Genomic DNA, 15,981 nt, shown 5'->3' on the forward strand with positions numbered 1-15,981 from the left:
GGGGGGGGGGGGGGGGGGGGGGGGGGGGTCTAGAGGGATGGCCGGTGCGACGGCGGACCGACGGTGAGGAGTGGTTTCGTGGTGGGCGGGGCGGTGTGGCGGCGCGGGCCGGCCGCGGGCGGCAGGGGCCGGCGGTTCTGCCGGTTGTGGCTGGCGGCTCAGGGGGTGGAGTTTGATGATAAATTGCAGGCCCTTGATTTCGTATCAAACGGCTGGAAAATCTAACTGATGTGTAGCCTCACTCCGCACATACACATGCACGCACGCAAGACATACATGCATGCAGGCATGCAACACTGTCACGTACACATAACGAACACACGCACGCATGCAGGCGTGCAACACTGACGTGTACACATGCACTCACGAACACACGCACGTATGCACACATGCATGCAACACTGAAATGTACCCTTGCACGCACGCAACACTCGCACGCCTGCATGCACACAACACACAGCGCAAGACACACGCTCAACCTATACTTGCATGCACCCTTTGTTAAGGACATGGATTGTTACGGGTATTAATCAATCTTATCTGTGATAAGAAGAACATTGATGTTTGTAGCAGTCTTTATGAATCACAACATATCGAACAGGCTATCAACATAGTAGGCTTATCTACATGAAAAGGATGACATCACACTCAATGAACAATCATCAGTTTATGAAATGCCCACTTCTGACCGCCCTGGCCCACCAAAGGTTCCTCTACTGTGCGCTGCCTGCGTTGGGTCACTGACATGCAGGCCATGTACCCAAAGAGCCCACATGTCAGTGGAAGAACGGCGCGCTGGCCTACATCAGAGTCGAGGGCGCCACTCGCTGCACGCCCGGCTGAACACGCCTTGTTGCCGCATTCAAACGCCTCCATGAAACCCGCCCGTGTGGAAGCCAAGAAACCCACTATGGACACACGTCCGTTCATGACCGGGCCGGCATTAAACGCAACGCCGGCCGAGCTCCTCCCGTCCGCCGTCTATTTAATCTCCTATTTAAACGAGGCCAAACACCGGCCAAGAATCACACACCTCCGCCACTCCCCTACCTCCTCCTTCACCATTTTGTCCACTCTTACAACGGCTTACGAAGAGTAGTTATTCCGCATCCAAGCCGGCTGGGTGGCCCGCCGAGCCCGCCGGATACGAGCTATGCAGCTCGCTGATCCACCCCCCTCCCCTCGCCCGACGGAGCCAGTTGCCGCCCCAAGCCGGCATGCGGTTCAGCAACTCGTCGCTCCAGGCCAGCTCGACGAGGAGTAGCGCACGGGCGTCGTTGCTGCCATCCACCCCGCTGCCTCGTACCGCGTATTCCTTTTCTGTGGCCGAGACTCCCATGCCGGCGGCCGCGCCATGCAAGCAGCGACAGAAGCCGGGTGCGTGGAGAGCGACGAGTCGGTGGTGAGCGCCTCCGTGTCCGCCACAATCATCGAGGAGAAGTAAAACACGGGAGGCCACCGCCGCTTGGGACCCATGAAGGCCACCACGGAGGCGACGCCGGCGTACACAACAGGTGTCTTGACGGATCCTTTTCTTGCGAGGACCTTCGTCGACCCCGCATATACCTCCGGGGCTCCCGACAGTCCGGTGATCGTGCTACTGGACATGAGGAACACAAATCGATCGGCAGGCGACCATTTAGACTAGGTATTATATACCTGCGCTGTCTAGAACTAGCACCGCGTAGTTCATTTGATTGTAATGAAAATCCGATATCTTATATGATTTCCATCGTTGTTTATATAAATATCGCCGTGTTTGCGTGAATTTCGTCCGGTTGGTTGACTTGCTGTCATAATGTGTGCGGCTACGGTTGGATGGCGTAATTTGCAGGTCACCGGTCGGTCTGCGGGCGGCTCTGGCGGCGTGGTGGGACAAAAAGAACATAGCTCATGCGAGTTCGTCTCCAACTTGCGTGCTGGAGGATGCATGAGAACCCAAGCCATTCCTCGTTCATCGGTGGCAAAGGCACCGATGGACAAAAGGGTCGCCAATATTTTGGCTACCCCGGGCAAGATCCAAACAGCCCCTCCCAACAGATTCAAATCCCTCGTTCGCCATGGAATTTCGCCATGTGTTGTTTTCATGGACTAGCAAGATGCCCGTGCATTGCACGGAACATCAAGATGCATTTTTTTTTACAAAACACCTGTTGTGATTGACCCATGTAGGAGTAATCCCATTTTGTAAAAACTAATGATTGTTCGAGAATTTTATCAGACTCCATTTTTGTATACAAGGCCTCAAACCCATATTATAGGTCCCAAGGCAAAAATTAATGTCTTCTAACTCAATGTTGCAAGCCGCCTTGTTTCCTTGTTTGCCGTGTAAATTAATGTGTATTCTTCTCTTTCATGCACATCAAGCCAATGCTCACACTCCCGCATGCATGCAAGGGATGATTAATGTCTGCCTTTGCTAGTAGTACTACAAGGAAAACACCATTAATATTGCATTGATTAGTGTTAGTGGCCTTGTATATCTACAAACTGTAATTTTGATAGTGACCTTGTGTAAACAAATGGAGGGAGAAAGATGAGAGATAAGGTGACGAGGAGTGGGGCGTGGTGGTGACTGGTGGTCGGACTGGGCGGAGGCATGGGGATGGACGGCGCATTATGTCGGTTTGTATCTCTATAGTCCCTCTCAAACACACCCACGTAGGTGGGGGGCATGCACGAAGAGAAGAGGTGCATGCACGGCGCACGTACTCCCGTCTGTTTCCCAACCACACCCGCGCGGGTACACGGTGGAGCTCATTTCTGTACGAAAAGGCAGCCCACGTGGTAACTTGACACGTGTACTAGTTGTCCACTAGATGGAGGGAGGATCGTCTACCACGGGTGAACAAACAAATTGCGACTTGACGCGTTATGTTAAAAAAGAGGCAAACCATGTGGGGCATACCTTAGAGGCAAGGCTCTATACACTAGAGTACTTTTGATGTGTCCTGTCAACTCACGGAATGAGGAGAAGCTTGCTCAGTATGCCGTCTCCCCCGCCCACGGGCGCGGTGGCTCGCAGGATGAGGTGAAGCTTGCTTACTACGCCTTACGCCCGCTCCCTCGCCCACGCGCACGGTGGCTCGCAGGACGAGGAGAAAATTTTACTACTCCCTCTGTCTAGGTGTGTAAGTCACCTTACGAAAACCAAATAATCCCAAAACACTTAGGCACCGTACATTAACTCCCTCCTCATTTCTTGTTTTGTGGCATATCAACCACTAAGATATGTGGGCCGTGCATGCTTTCAATGACTTGAGACTACCAAACATAACATGCAGTGGTTAGCTCATTGCATGCAATGCTATTAATTAGCAAAAAGACATTAAGTTTTCTCATTTTCCTCTCTGCCTTGGTCGCGATGCACAACGTAAGATGACTTACACACCTAGACGGAGGAAGTAGTACTCCCTCCGTTTACTCCTCGTCCCTACCTTGGTTAGAGAGATTATCATATTGTCTGGAATATATATGTCCTTTAGTGCTCCCTCCATTTACTTATATGATGCTTGGATACGTTTTAGTCTCATGACTAAAAGTAGTGGGACTAAAACTTGCTAGCCTCACCCATGCTTGGATCCAAATACTAAAGAGACTAAAATCAAGTTAATGAGCATTTATTATCCTCCAAACCCTCCAATCCAGAACTCGCCTGTGTTAAAGGAGAGGAGTTAAATGAGGAGAGAGAGGACTAATCCACATTTTAGTAGGGGTACCCCTGACTAATTTTTTTTAGTCCCAAGACTAGTTTTAGCCCCTCTTTAGTTAGGGGTGCTTGGAACTTTAGCCTCTTAAAGAGACTATTTTTAGTCAGACTAAAATAAGTCCCTTGGATCCAAGCACCCTCTTATAGAAGGCCACTATAAAAAATACATTTTGCATCTATACAAGGCCACAAATAGTAATCAAGACAAAAGTTACTACTCCCTCCTTTCTAGTTTATGTCTCAATTTCAAAATCTCTCCAACCAAGGTAGACGGTGAGTGGTCGAATTAATTTCGTACTCCTAGGTTGCACAAGTAATTAGTACGCTCATTTTTCTCAAGAAGTTATGTTTACTGAGGCATTAATTAGAACGAATGTATGAATGACCACTTAATTTCCATGAACTTCTACATGCATTGGTGAGTTTTCTCTTGACACTGCTTGCATCGGGTGATCTAACACACCTCGAAATCCAACATGTGATGGTACTATTGATGTTTTGTAGTATAATTGAGACTTATAAAACGGAAAAATGAATGTTTTGTAGATGAGCCCTATAAACCCTAGTGGGTACGTACTCCGTAAAATCAAATTATCCCAAAACTAAGTCGCTCAACCTTTATTTGCTTGTTTTCCCTTCTTGCCTCCTTGCCTCGAACAGACTATGCCAAACTCCCCTGCCTGCCGCGTGGGAAAATACTCGCCCTCGCCTTTTTTAGTCCGGGTTTGTATCGATGGATCGCGTGAAGCAGGAAAAACCCAAGCCGTGTCTTGTACTCCTCCGTCGACGCTCGCTTTCATGAATTCTGTACTTCCTGTCGCCGCTATGTGGGACATATAGCAACCGGGTCAACGTGTCAAGCACCAAATAACAATGCAGAACAACAGGGGGACGCACCCCAGTTGTACCGCCCCAGTAGTAGTAGTAATGAGCAATGAGACGTCAAATCACAATGCCGCACCTTCCCAGACGGACGAAGCAACCATTATTTCACACTTCGGTTCACCATCATCTCAAACCACGTAGTATTGCTACTGCCTCAAGAGGGACACGTGCATCTACTTGGTACATCATGACACGTGGGACCGCATGACAGGCCATGCTCCCCCACCGATCGCTCGGTAAAATCACCTCATTTTTACTACTATACTTCCTCCGTATCGGTTTAAATGGCATGCACGTCGTTCTAGGTTGAGAATCTAACTGGCTATATATGTGATGAATAGTATATGACTACATCCACTTAATAATCCAATGATATACTTTTTGTGACATAGTAACTCAGATTTAGTTAGTCAAATGGATGACCTAGAACTACGTGCACGCCCTATAAACCGAGACGTCTAAAAAAATGTGATGGAGAGGGTAGTTCAGTATGTATCTTTTTAGATCAATATAGTCAGGATTCAGCAAGGAGCAAAACCAAGTGGTAGGCTGCACCTGTCGTGTTGGCGTAGCGACTCATGCAGGGTCAGTCCGCACATGAAATGGCGACACACTTAATAGGACCCCTTTGGCCGACATGTGGCTCATACACTGTATTGTTCCACGTGCGATGCACCAAATTATAGTTCGGAGCAGCGGTTGGAATTGGAGGCACCCCGGTCATGGCGCCGCAGTAGTAGAAAATGAGCGATGAGGGGTCAAATCACAAAGCCCCACCTTTCCCACATTAAGCTAGACGGATGAAGCAACCATCATTTAACTCTAGGGCGCAAGAGCATAAAGAAAAGAGAAAACCAATGATGCGTGCGGCAGCTACCTAGGGCACCGTAGGGTAGGGGTCTCCACTACAGATCATTTTTTTGAAAGCTCCTCCACTACAAATCGGCTTCTCCCTCGTCCTCTTGAAGAAAACCGATGATGCATGCGGTGGTAGGGTTTGTAGGAGTACTACTAGGGCGTGCGGGGCCACGTCATAGTAAACGAGAGAGGGATTGAGTTCGAGTCGATGCCTTAAATATGTGTGGGCCGCATGGTTTTAGGGGAATGAGGCAGCATTTTGGTTTCGAGGACCAGTGGAGATATAGTACGTACAAAAAATTGTGGACGTAGGTTCGACCGAAAGGCAATGATGCATGGCCCCTGCATTTTATATACCCGGGGCCGCGTGAAATTTGCTACTCTACTCAAAACTAGTAAGGTACACATGCATTGAACGCATGAGATTTCGAAACCAAATTATGAATAAATACACACTATAGCATGTAAATCTTTGAGTCATATATGCATGATGTAGATGTCCGTTTAGTTCTTATAGTTCATCTAATTCAAAATCAATTAGTTTTATAAAAATGTTAAGATTCATGGGGTTGTGCATTGTAAAGCATAAAGTAAAAAACAAATAACGGCAATTCATTTAGAAAAAAAATCAATTATGATATGGAATATTCTAGAACAAAGGAGAAGTGCTTGTGTTTTGAGGTTTGTGCATTATGCTTAAGTTCAACCATGGAGTCTTCTAAATTTTACATGTGGCAGATCTGGTGGAATGTCGATGATATACAACGGCCAGTAGTGCTCGGATTTGCCATCTCTGCACTGTCAGTTTAGCTTCATCCAGCGACCATCTTTCAAGTTATTCGCACACTATATAGTTCTTGTGCCATAGTTGCATGTCTTGGAAAAAAGCTACTAGTGGGTTGTACTAGCAAATTAGGAATAGAAGATGTATACATGGAAGTTGTAGGGAAAGAGATGACATGGAGTATCTCAATTCCTATGAGTAGGGATTGGAAAAGAGATGTCATTTGGTTGACATCATAGGAACTTTTCTATTGAATCTAGAGATGACATGTATCTCAATTCCTATGAGGAGGGATTAGAAAAGAGATGTAATCTGGTTCATATCATAGGAACTTTTCTATTGAATATATGCTAATGTTTATTTTCCTTTGAAATTATGGGAGTATAGGAATCCATTCATATGAACCAAGTGGCTCTAAAGCTATAGAAATGATATCATGTTTATTTCCTTTGAAGTTTGGAGTATATGATTCTATTCCTATGAACCAATTGGCTCTAAAGTAAAAAATCCTATAAAAATCATATCATATAGAGTTCCTATGATATTCCTCCACACCAAAGGATGGTTGAAATTGCTGCAGGTGATATGATGGTCTTTCTTTGTAGACTCCCCCCATCTTAATAGTTACCTCTCGAAGATGAATCAAATGATATATACAGGGTATTCTACATGTGCAATTTGGTACACGAAAAATCGGCAAAAGTTTGCGAGGTTCGAATTTTCAATAAAGCTATATGCACTGCATTTTGGAACGGAGGGAGCATACGGCAGTTGCTAACACTCACGTGGAAGATTTGTGTGTAGGAGGAGTGGTTGTTCTGTTAAATGACATGGCAAAACTGACACTGTCGGATGCCGATCTAATGGTTCTTACGGCCTTTGTCAGGAAAAGGCTTGTGGCGAACGTTTCTCGTATAATGATTTACGGACACATGCATTGCATTGATACGTGCCCCCTCTCTCTCATGCACACGCACCCTCACAAGTCCTCTCGCACCCACTGTCTATCTGCAAGTAGACGTCACACACATCTGTGCTCTTCACACCCTACCCTCAGAACTTCTAAAAAACAAAAGACGTCGCACACATTTTATTTTAGCTCAGACGTCACACACTTATACTATTACTCTTGTTGCGAACTTTATTTGGGCATAGTATATTGTACTCTCATGAAGAGAAGCGGTGCATGCACGCACTAGTTCTCTTACACCCACTCGCGGGTACATGTAGGAGCGCATTTTTTGAAGCTGGTACAATAAAATCACTCCACTATATATATAAGTAGGAGCCTTAGTGCTTGCTTTACTAGGGTTCCTCTCGTTCACTCTCTCATGCTCTCCAGATCTAAGCAAGACATAGGTGGCCACACTCTCTCTCAGCTCACGGCTGGTCACAAATCCGGCCAGACAACCTCGACCGGGGCAGGGGTGTAGGTGCATCATTCACGCTGTCGTCGGCGGCGAGGGAGGAGACCAACGGCTGCCCACGTGTTCTGATCGGCGGACGTGCCGTTCTCTTCGAGAGAGCGCCGGCTCCGGAGGGTCTCCGACCCCTTGTTCCTCCCTGCGGTATTGTGGCCAAGATGCGGCCTCCCGAACCTCAGGTATATATTCCTTCGAAACCTGCCTTGCTCTACTGCCCCAGCTCCCCACTTGGCTTCGTGTGGATCTTTTTCTACTTCCGTCTGCTATTCCAAAGCCACCTAGACTTTTACTATTATTAGAGGTAAAGCTAGTTCATAGAGTCGACTCTAAGAGTTGGTTCAAACAGGGAAGAAAGTGGGAAAGTTGTAGCATGAATCTAGGACTTGGTTCTACGAGGAAACGGGGGAAAGTAGTAGATACTGGCTACCCAACCGGTCTCTTGGTTGAAAAGATGAAGAAAGCATGGTGGATGGTGAAGGGTGGGGGGGAAGTGGACCTATATCTTGGTTGAAAAAGGAAATAAAGTGACGGGTGCTGGGGGACAACGCAAATGAGAATGAGCAGGTCTAGATTTCCTGTCCTCACATTGGAAAATGTCGCCGAGGAGATAAAAAATGGGACAAATGCAGACATGCTGCCTGAGTGTTTGCCGCTCTCGGCAACCACATCTGCCTCACCACTTAAATCTCACACCGCTAACATTGCTTCATCCCGGTGGAACTGCACAAATTTGATTGCACATTATTGATCATGTGCTACTCTCATGACAGTAATACTAATGCTATTGTTCTGCATGTTAATCTAGTGGCAGTGTTGATGTGATGTGATGCTACTTACGTAAGGACACTTTCATACTATCAATCTAGTGCCAATTATAATACAATAGATGCTGTTGTTAATCATACGCCACTGCAAATATCTGTCACTATTTAAATAACCGCATTTCGTATTTGCGCAAACAGGGATGTCTGTCTCCATATCGTTTCAGGATGTCCGTCTCCATGTCGTTTCTATCCACGCAATCAAAAGCACACACCTCAGTTTTAGTAGAACTGCGAAAAATGAGATGGGTATCCCTCGTTGCCGTCGTCTAACCACCCGTCTTCTAGGTATTCCTACATTGGTAGTTACTAGGTAGAATGACCAACGCAATATAAAAGAAGTTGATTCGTATGTTTTACTTCCTGATTGTAGTGCAGGGACGAGCGAAAAGAACTGCATCCTAGTCCGGAATGCACTTTCTACCAGTTCATCCATGGACCGAGGACTAGTTGGCACGGCTGCACGACGGTTTTTTGGACAGGTGCGCGGACAAGAGGCATTGTGGTCTGCTTATTTCTGCAAATAGCGGTGCTTAAATTTAGTGGAATGCACAAGAATTTCAGCTGGTCAGTACACTACATGATTCAGTTCAGCAGTCCAGCTGAGAACACAATTATAATTGGTTAATCTGGAATGAGAGAACCTAACCCTGGATGGTGGCAACAAGAAAAAACGAGAGTGAACTCCAGGAAATTTAAGCCCGCGGGAGGCCCTTTGCTCAGAGAAGCCTTGCTTGTTTTTTCCTGATTTGTAAACCTTCTCACAACTTTGTCTTTTGCTATGAACTAGTTATGTTTGTTATGTTCTATGAATCATTGAGATGTATAAAATTGCTTAACTTATGCTTTTCAAGTTTTTTATGAAGCTATGTTTAATGTGAGTGTTCCACATGAACGCTGGAGTAGCGTGTGAACGTTTGGAATCTACATTGTGGCCTCCGTTAACTGCATGAACCACCGTAACAAGATACATGGTTGCTTATATGTCAGACAACAGATTCTTGATTGTTAGCTGGTCGATAGCCTAGTGTTGAAGCGAGCTGAGCGAAAGTGCCGTGTTTTGCACAACTGCTTACAAGTGGGGTAGCACCAACAGTGTTTACAAGTACTTATGTATACGTCGCCGCACAGTTCTCAAATGAGTACTCTATTTCATCAAAACACACACTGATCGTATGATAAAACTAGTGAGGACGCATCTGTTTCGGCAAAAATTACGATGATTCACGGGCACACAAAAGTAGCAGCAGTTCCCATAGATGGATTCAAACAGTGCACTAGCCCCAGAGGGCTCGATAACAGGAAAGGTTCAGATAATTAGAAAGATTCCAAACTACTATTAAACACTAGCTGGGGCAAGTATTTCATGCCTCGATGTAATTTGGGCTGGACACAAGACGGACCTTGCCATGAACATCATCGAGGACGTCCGGCAGCAGCTCAATCCTGCGAACCTTCATGAAGAAAACCTTGTGGCCTTGCCACTCATGAACTTGTTTGTGGAGGCATGCCACATCATCTTCCTACATAAGCTTGACAAGAATAGTATGCCTCACAACTGAAGGAGTAGTTTTGAACTTCTTGCGCTTCAGTACACCCTGGACAACACGCCTGACAACGGTGAAGCTGGAATACAACTCTTCATTGGTATAAGCGCAAATGGCTTCCAGGATCCAACAGCCTAAAAACTCTGTTTTCCTAGTGTGTATATTCAGGTCATCCGCCTCATAGCAAGTGACATGTACAACCTCACAATCCTTGTCTGCATCAGGGCTCTAATTGAAACAGAAACAAATTCTGAATTACTTTCCAGTATAAGAAACACAAGTTATTTAAACCACTATGTATAGCATGGCATCGAAGCTAATAAAATTTTGCATTATTCATCACCACATACTTAGATGAAAAACCACAATCGAGATCAGCAAAGAAGAAAATCACCTTGGGCAGCTCAGCGGGGGGGGGGGGGGGGGGGCATCCTCGAAGGGGGAAAGCTGCTCCTGCAGTGCCACGGGGGGTGTAACCTCAAACGGGGCGTTGACCCTCTCAGTAGTGGCCGTGAGTGTATTTGTGGTCAGCTCGGTGGCTGCCTCCATCTTCTTGGAGCTCTCTGTCTCGTGGGGATCAGCCTCCTACGTCTGCTCCAATATCGGCAGATCTTTGCCTGGTTCTGCTTGGTCCATCATGAAACTGACGAATACTAGGAGACCACTAAAAGGAAAACACAATCACAATGACAATGAAACAAAAAAGAGAGTTAGGATCGGTTACTGCTTCGCAAAAGTTCTTTTTTTTCTCTGAACAAAAATATACCAACATCACGGATCCTCTTACCTTCCCTTCGTTGGGAGAGAAGACTAGTGGCAGATGCGAGTGTTGCCTTTCTTGAAGACGGTGAGGGAGAAGGGGATTCAGCGAAGAGTGAAATGATGGTTGCTTCGTCTGAGGGAGTCCTGGATTTGGGGGTGTCCGGACAGCCGGACTATATCCTTTGGCCGGACTATTGGACTATGAAGATACATGATTGAAGACTTCATCCCGTGTCTGGATGGGACTCTTCCTTGGCGTGGAAGGCAAGCTTGGCAATACGGATATGTAGATCTCCTCCCTTGTAACCGACTTTGTGTAACCCTAGCCCCCTCCGGTGTCTATATAAACCAAAGGGTTTAGTCCGTAGGACACCAACAATCATACCATAGGCTAGCTTCTAGGGTTTAGCCTCTACGATCTCGTGGTAGATCAACTCTTGTAATACTCATATCATCAAGATCAATCAAGCAGGACGTAGGGTATTACCTCCATCGAGAGGGCCCGAACCTGGGTAAACATCGTGTCCCCCGCCTCCCGTTACCATCCGCCTTAGATGCACAGTTTGAGACCCCCTACCCGAGATCCACCGTTTTTGACACCGACATTGGTGCTTTCATTGAGAGTTCCACGGTGCCGTCACCGTAAGGCTTGATGGCTCCTTCGATCATCGGTAACGATGCGGTCCATGGTGAGGTTTTCCTCCCCGGACAGATCTTCGTATTCGGCGGCTTCGCACTGCGGGCCAACTCGCTTGGCCATCTGGAGCAGATCAAGAGCTATGCCCCTGGGCACCAGGTCCGGTTCAGAAACTTGAATTACATTGCCGATATCCACAGAGACTTGATCTTCGACGGATTCGAGCCCATGTCAGGTGCGCCACATGATCACGACGAGCATGATTTAGCTCTGCCGTCGGACAGTGTTCGGGAGATCACACCTGCAAATACTCTGGCCCTCAATCTGGAGCAAATTGCGCCATCCGAGGACGGGTGTATAGACCGCGCCATGGAGGCCGCACTCTCGGTGGCGATAGAACCGGATACTAACTTCACCCCTTATGAGAGCCGTGTTGCCGAACCATTTGATTTGTCCCCGGCCACGGGCTCCGAACCGCCTGCATCCGTGCCCATCGAATCCGATTGGGCGCCGATCATGGAGTTTACCTCCACGGATATCTTTTAGCACTCGCCTTTCGGCGATGTGCTAAATTCATTAAGGTCCCTCTCTTTGTTAGGAGAACCTTGGCCGAACTATGTCCGGCTAAGATGGGATGCGGACGACGAAGAAATTCGCTGCCCACCCACCACCCACTTAGTAGCCTATGTCGACGATTTAACCGACATGCTCGATTTCGACTCCGAAGACATCGACGGCATGTACGACGATGCAGCAGAGGAACAGGAACCAGTTCCCACAGGTCGCTGGACAACCACTTCATCACATGACATATACATGGTGGATACACCCAAAGAAGGAAATGGCGACGAGACAGCGGAGGATGACCCCTCCAAGTAGCAACCCAAGCGCCGACGTCAGCGGCGCCGCTCTAAGTCACGCCATAGCAAAAACAGCGATAACTGCGCAAGAGAAAATAACACTCCAGTCGACTCCAGAGGAAACGACGACCACATTGACCCAGCGGCAGACCACGATGAAACTGCAAACGGCGAACATAGTACGGATCCGATATTCGAACACGGCGACACCAAGGATAAAGCTCATCAACCTCTCTCCGGTGAGGAAAACAGTCCGAACGAAGATGCACACATCATCCCGAAAAGTCACTTGGAACAAGAGAACATCCGCAGAAGTCTTATTGCCATAGCGAGTTTTCTGAAGAAGCAGGAGCAAAGGCTTAATGCCGCACAAAATACGCTCAACAACAGGTGGAACAAAGTGCTCGACAACGAAGAAAAGTATGGTGGAAGTTACCACACAAAGAGCTATCCAAAGCGCAAGCTATTGCCTGAATTCGACGATGAGGCCGTAGAGCCCACACACCCGAAAAATAAAACGGCCAGCCAGCCGGATCAACCACCTTGTGGCCGTGATAGAGCGGCGGCCGCACATAAGTCAACACGCGATCTACGTGAGGACTTGCGCCAAAAATCCAGTATGACCAGATCCATCTATGGATCTAGGAAGCGCGCTCTAGCACAAAATCAAAACCGAATACCACAACCATCCGAACGCCATGATACATCCAAATACAGGGGTGCCGCACACCCCCTATGTTTCACCGATGAGGTGCTGGACCATGAATTTCCAAAAGGATTCAAACTAGTGAACATAGAGGCATACGGCGGGACCACAGACGCTGGGGTCTAGATTGAGGACTTTATCCTCCATATCCATATGGCTCGCGGAGACGATCTCCACGCCATCAAGTACTTGCCCCTCAAGCTTAAAGGACCAGCTCGGCACTGGTTGAAAAGCCTCCCTGAAAACTCAATTGGAAGTTGGGAGGAGCTCGAGGATGCTTTTTGGGCTAATTTTCAAGGGACCTATGTCCGACCTCCGGATGCAGACGATTTAAGTCATATAATTCAACAGCCCGAAGAGTCAGCCCGAAAGCTTTGGAACAGGTTTCTCACTAAGAAGAACCAAATCGTCGACTGCCCGAATGCCGAAGCCTTAACAGCTTTCAAGCACAGCGTCCGAGACGAATGGCTCGCCAGACACCTCGGCCAAGAAAAACTGAGAGCAATGGCAGCCCTGACAAGCCTCATGACCCGCTTTTGCGTGGGCGAAGATAGCTGGTTAGCCCATAGTAGCACCAGCGACCCAAGCACATCCGAAGTAAGGGATGGCAATGGAAAACCACGACGCAGTAAAAGCAAGTGTCAAAATAAAGAAGACATCCCAGATAATACGGCAGTAAACGCCGGATTCAGGGGCTCTCGACCAGGTCAGCAGAAAAAGCCTTTCAAAGGCAGCAGAGATGGACCGTCCAGCCTAAACAAGATTCTACACAAACTATGTCAGATCCATGGCACCCCTGATTAACCTGCAAATCACACCCACAAAGAATGCTGGGTCTTCAAGCAGCCCGGCAAGCTAAATGCCGAACACAAGGGGAGGGAGACACCAAGCGAAGACGAGGACGAACCTCGCCAGCAAAGCACTGAAGGACAGAAAAAATTCCCACCAGAGGTTAAAAGAATAAACATGATCCATGTGACGAAGAGGAGAAGCAAACATGCACTCTGAGACTCACGCGCTGTAGAGCCCATCACCCCTAAGTTCAACCACTGGTTGGCCTGCCCGATCACTTTTGATCATAGGGATCACCCGACAAGCATCCGGCATGAAGGATTGGCTGCCTTGGTGTTAGACCCAATAATAAATGGATACCATCTCACACGAGTCCTTATGGACGGCGGCAGTGGCCTAAATCTGATATATCAGGACACAGTCCGCAAAATGGGGATAGACCAGGCAAAAATCAGCCACAGTAATACTACCTTCAAGGGAGTAATACCAGGCCCAGAGGCCCGCTGTACGGGCTCTCTATCACTAGAGGTTGTATTCGGTTCTCCCAACAACCACCGAAGAGAAAATTTAACCTTTGACACCGCTCCATTCCAAAGCGGCTATCAAGCACTACTCGGAAGAGCGGCTTTCGCTCGTTTTAATGCAGTACCGCATTACGCTTCTCTCAAGCTTAAGATGCCCGGTCCACGTGGCACCATCACAGTTAGTGGAAATATTGAGCGTTCTCTACGCGCGGAAGAACATGCGGCGGCTTTAACAGCCGAGCACTAGACGGCCTCACCAACCAGAATAAATGATAGGTCGTCAAGACCGCGGACACGGTTAAACGAGTCCGGCGCATCACTAGATATACCTCAGATTAGTTTGATGGTTAAATCCTCATAGACGGTACCAGGGGCTTCCCTCGTGTAATCAGGGCTAGTTCAGCTCAACTTGACTTATCTTGAATTTTAATGGTTCATTGAGAATAACCAAATTTTTGGCACGACAAACTTTCACCTAAGTTTTTCTCTTTTACAGATGAAAATCATGTTGCACCCGTCCAAGACACGGCACAATGGAGACACATGCGCAGACGTGCAACAGGGACCCGCTCAAAGGTTTCTTTTCAGATTAAGACCCTGCGTAAACCTTTTTTACTCTCTCTTGTTGTTCACATCCTCCAGATACTTACTACAACTGAGAAGGATGCTGACGTTATTGGCATTTTGCCACGTCAGAATATTGCACGTACCTGGACACTCGGGGTTTATTTTTAAGGGCATTGTTCAGCCCGGATGTTATAAATACCGAATACCTTAGGGAGTGTTCGGCGTCGCGAGTTTGGCCTTATATGCATCAGCTCCAAATCATGTCTTTGGTCAAATGTTGGGTTTGCCCGGCTCCCGTGTTTTGCTACCTTACGTTCCGCTCTATCGGCTAAGGCGACACCGGGAGAACTACTGCGATTGTGCCCTGGTTCATCCGGATGAGCACCACAGTAGAGAAAGCTGAAAACTGACTGTCATGATAAAGCGCGAGACTGGTCAACCACTCGATGACTTAGCGGAATCTTCGGGATTCCTCCGCATTAACGAAGGGCCGTTTCCCGGTCATGTACGTACGCGCACCGTATTCGGACGAGCGCAGAGGTACCAGGGGCTATATAGTAGCCCCACCGTCAAACTCCTATGGCTAAGTGAAAGTGTTAAAGCAATATAGTCCGATTGCCTTGTTCGCTGCGCTACCACCTCCTTAATGGACCAAGACGTTGGATCAAGTGTGAATACGCGTTTTTGCAAACACCCCTGCATTATATGCGTGGGGGCTGAAGCCGACGACTGCAAACTTTCAGGTTATATACATATATACACAAACGGCCGCACAGGAGGCATCATAATACTTTCAGGCAAAAGTATAAACACAACCTTTATAACTCAATAAAACATTGTTTTTACAATGGGAATACATGTCACTAGAACATAATATTCTTCGAGCACTAAGCCTCTATTGAACGAGCGCCTTCAAGGACTTCTTCAAAGTAGTGCTCGGCAGGTACCCGGCCTACGGCCGAACTCTGGGTTGCAATAGCAGTGGCCTCCATCTCTGCCCAGTATGTCTTGACACGGGCAAGTGCCATACGCGCACCCTCTATGCACGCCGACCTCTTCATAGCATCGATGTGCGGCACAACACCAAGGAACTGTTGCACTAAAC

This window comes from Triticum urartu, chromosome 7 (assembly GCF_003073215.2).
Source record: "Triticum urartu cultivar G1812 chromosome 7, Tu2.1, whole genome shotgun sequence".
Classification (NCBI taxonomy): domain Eukaryota; kingdom Viridiplantae; phylum Streptophyta; class Magnoliopsida; order Poales; family Poaceae; genus Triticum; species Triticum urartu.